This window comes from Triticum dicoccoides, unplaced genomic scaffold (assembly GCF_002162155.2).
Source record: "Triticum dicoccoides isolate Atlit2015 ecotype Zavitan unplaced genomic scaffold, WEW_v2.0 scaffold19820, whole genome shotgun sequence".
Classification (NCBI taxonomy): Eukaryota; Viridiplantae; Streptophyta; class Magnoliopsida; order Poales; family Poaceae; genus Triticum; species Triticum dicoccoides.
The window spans coordinates 98,132-102,711 of NW_021233161.1; the positions used below are offsets into that span (position 1 = coordinate 98,132).

At 47.6% G+C, this 4,580-nt stretch overlaps 1 pseudogene; it reads left to right on the top strand.

Moving 5' to 3' along the window:
- The window catches only part of LOC119345005, a 16,819-nt pseudogene extending 12,624 nt beyond the window's left edge, over window positions 1–4,195 (top strand).
- The last annotated feature ends 385 nt before the right edge of the window (window positions 4,196–4,580 follow it).

Here is a 4,580-nt window from a genome sequence, read left to right on the forward strand (position 1 = left end):
ACCAATTTTTTAGCTTTTCTTTACCAAATTAAAGTTTGCTTCAAAGTAGGTTGTCTAGATGTGGAACTAGGTGAGCAACCTATATGATGCAATAACAACAAGCATACAAGCAAGTAAGGGTAGAAACACTAAAGAGCTCGCACAAGTAAAGGTAAGAGATAACCAAGAGTGGATCCGGTGAAGACGAGAATGTGTTACCGAAGTTCCTTCCTTTTGAGGGGAAGTACGTCTCCGTTGGAGCGGTGTGGAGGCACAATGCTCCCCAAGAAGCCACTAGGGCCACCGTAGTCTCCTCACGCCCTCACACAATGTGAGATGCCGTGATTCCACTATTGGTGCCCTTAAAGGCGGCGACCGAACCTTTACAAACAAGGTTGGGGCAATCTCCACAACTTAATCGGAGGCTCCCAACAAGACCACGAAGCTTCACCACAATGGAATATGGCTCTGAGGTGACCTCAACCGTCTAGGGTGCTCAAACACCCAAGAGTAACAAGATCCGCTAGGGATGAGTGGGGGAATCGAAAATCCCTTGGTGGAAGTGTAGATCGGAGCCTTCTCAACCACTCCCGAGCAAATCAACAAATTTGATTGGCTAGAAAGATAGATCGGGCGAAAATGAAGCTTGGAGTATTTAATGGAGCTTGAGCAATAAATGGAGCTTGGGGGAAAAAGAGGTAGGTGAGAAGGAAGAAGGGGACTCCCTTTTATAGTGGGTGCAACAATCCCATTGCCCCCCACCAACCAGCCCCGCACAGGGCGGTACTACCGCTGAGAGGGGGCGGTACTACCGCCAGGACAACGGTACTGCCGCACCATCCAGCGATACTGCCATGCTGAGGAGACTAGTAGGGAACAGATCCAAATGCGGTACTACCGCGGTGGTAGGGCGGTACTACCGCTCCTGGAACGGTACTACCGCCACTACAACCGTGACTAGTGCCGCAAAACCCGACACGAGAAAAAGACCTCTCGAATCGAGGCAGTAGGAACCAGACTGCCCAGCGGTACTACGGCAGTGGGGTCAAGGGCGGTAGTACCGCTGTGGAGCGGTACTGCCGCTTGTGACCCTTCGGCCATAGTACCGCAGGCAGTGCGGTACTACCGTTGGGGCGCAAGAGAGAGAGAAGAAATCTCTCAAAGAAGCTGAGGACAAGGCGGAGGTGCCAGGCCCCCAGCGGTACTACTGCCGTGGAGCCACGGGCGGTACTACCGCTGCGGAGCGGTACTGCCGCTTGTGGCTTCTCAGCTGTACTACCGCTGGGTGCGCGGTACTACCGCTTTGACCCAGACAGGACAAGGAAGAGAGAGGAGAGATCTCTTCAATGGAAAGGAAATGCTCGGAGGGTGAGAAACTGATGTGTACGTGATGATTCCACCCATGCAAAACCCCAGCGGACCCCCTCTTGATAGTACGGTGCCCTCTACGCAACTAGTCCAACGAGAAAGAAACGAAAGAGCTACACCGTCTTGAAATACACTCCGAAGGGAAGAAGGCGTCTCGTGCCAGGGGAGGATCTGTGAATAATTCAAAGTACAAGATTAGTCCGCAAACATGTTGTCATCAATCACCAAAACTACCTTGAGAGAGATATGCCGTAACAACAGGCATTTGCATGCATGGCGTAGCGAATTCTAGCCCTGTGCGGCCTTTTTGTTTCTCATATCTCTGTCAAGCGTTACGTGCGCATGAACTTTTTATTTATCATTTCTCTCTTAAGTGGAACACGCATGCTGATGAGGAGGTTTTTGTGCAATTAAATACAAAACAGGGGCGTTTCTGCAAAAAATGGTTCCTGTCACTTACGGTGGGCCATAGCCATGTTGGCATGTCACGTAAGCACGGGATAACGTCCGATGCGGATAAAGTGACCGTATTTGCACGAAAACGCAAGTTGGGTGACCATAAATCTGTATTTTCTAAGTTTTAGTACCAAACTGAACATCCAGCGTAAGTTCTATGACCTCTGATGATATCACCTCTTATTACTACTCTACACTAGGAAGGTCATTGTTACTCTACACAGGGGCACGGCCACCGATGGCTAGGCATTTAACTTCCGCCACTCAACTCGCCTCTTCGTGTGAGTTTCTTAGTCTAGAGCGGCAGGGGGCGGGGAAGCATGGATTGTATCTTATAAGGGCATCTCCAACATTATGCATCAAATTAAACATATCAAATGTTCATGGACATGCATGTCCAGGCATGTCCACGGACAGCAGATAGGAAGGCGGCCATCCAATCTAGCGCATGATATAGATGTTGAATTTTCATGTTCATGCGCTTGGTTGTTTAGTTCTGCTTAGTTTTGCTTCGCCCAACTAACATCCCTCACTTCTCACCTTCTCTACTCAGCCCACACTAAAAAATGCCCAAAACAGAGCCTTGCCGTCAATCAAAGTAGTTGACTGTTACCTGGCTCAGATACTGACGCGTGGGACACTCCAAGGCCCAGTTGTCAGTGTCTGGTTTACTGGCAAAACAAGTGTGGCATATAATGTCGCCCATGGGAGTCAAACTCGAGAGGCACCGTTGAATATGCATCGTACGAGCCATTTGGGATCAATTTGAGCCCAACCGATCCCTAGTGTTTTTTGCAAAAAAGAAAGACCTTCAAAGTGGTAATTTTTTTGGTAAACAAAATAATTGCGGTACTCTATTTTGGAACCCTAATCTGAATTGTAGTGGCATTTTGTATTTTTTTTGCGAGAAGTGGTTTTTTGTATTTACTCGGGAAAAGTTGATCGGCATACCGATGATTGGCTAGAGTTTGCTCGTGCTTGTCGAGTCAAACAATTCTAAAAGGATAGCCATGGGGGCATATGGCCATATATACTTTGATTACTTTTGCGAAACCGAAGAATAGATATGGTTCAGAGACCAACCAAACAATTTGACCTTCCCGTCTCTCTTTTTATGCGGGAATTTGACCTTCCCTTCTTGTCCATCATCATCATATAAATTCCTCTGCCGTTCCATCCTCCAAGAGTCACACAAACAACCAAAACATTGAGAAAGTGCAGGCAGGGACAGCCAAGAACACAGAGCTAGCTAGCTACGCGCAAGGTTTCAGCTGATCAACACACGAGCTAGGAAGGGATGGCGTTGAAGACAGGAGAAGACCTGAAGGGATCAGGGTGAGCCCGCACGTGTTGCGTGTGCGGCTCGTGCTCCGCCTCAAGGGCCTGAGGCCCCTACGACTACGTGGAGCAGGACCCCAGGAACAACAACAAGATCGACGATCTGCTCCGCCACGGCAAGGTGCCGGTGCTGCTGATTCACGGCGCCAAGCCTGTCCATGGCTTGCTCAACATAATACAATACGTCGACCAGGCCTTCCCTAACAGCGCCGGCCCTTCCCTCCTCCCCGCCGGCAGCCACGACCGTGCCATCGCTCGCTATTGGGTTGACTTCATCGATGACACGGTATTTTGTTAAATAGTTTTTTTTGTTTTGGTCTATGCATTAAAAACGCTTTACATGCATAATCATCATTAGTTTGATTCCATAGACCCGGGTTGTTTATTTCTTTGAGCTCTTTAACCACGTTTCAACTCTGAAATTCATCATGTGTCTCTTTGCAGCTCATCGAGGCGATGTATAAGGCCGCATGGGGCGCAACGGAGGGCGAGAAGGCAGAGGGGAAGAACCAGGCAGCCTCCGCGGTAGAGTCCCTAGAGGGTGCTTTGAGAGAGTGCTCTAAGCCATTCTTTGGGGGCGGCAACGCTGGATATGCGGATGTCGTTCTCGGGAGCCTTCTTCCATTCGTGCATGTAATTTCGATAATTTTGATCGTGCATATTACTTGGACGGGCCTATAGAGCCAAGGTGGACCAAAAGGGCAATGTGCCCCTTTGAAACAAATAAGAGGAAATACATAAAGATTTAAGGCTGGTTTTTCATGGGAAATGAATAAGCTTGTTGCTAGCACCACTACCTATGACTCTTTCATCTAACCTAGCATATTTCGTCGCTCCATGTTAACAAGGAGTAATACAAGAATATTGACATGTTGTCCGTTGACTACGACTTTTGGCCTAATCTCTTAGGCCCTGACTCATCCTTCATGGACGAACCTTGCCGAGGAAACCTTGGGTTTTCAGGGCATGTGATTCTCAACTAGAAATCTGATTTCTGCAGTTCCTCTTGCCTTCGGCATTCGGCATCAAGAGGGGGCCTTGGATGGTAGCCTAAACCTGGTAGAGAAAAACAACAGCACATCAATATCTCCAAGGAGATCACGTGTGACCGTCCGATCAAGACCAAAACGTGGTATTCATCCGCACTTGTCATTTATTGTTGTCTTTAACACCTAGATTTTATTATTTGATGTGTCTTTTGTCAAAACTCGAAAAGTTTAGTGGATGGTATATTTGTCTTCGAATGCAACACAACACAATCATGCTTCATGCAATCAGATGGACATATATACTATATACTCCCTCCGAGTCCCAAGCCTGTCCTTTAAATGGATGTATCTAGTGCTAGATATATTCATTTGAGAGACAAGCTTTTTTGGACGGAGGTAGTAACACTTAAAAAATTTAAATCAATGACCAAATGATCGACACATATCTAT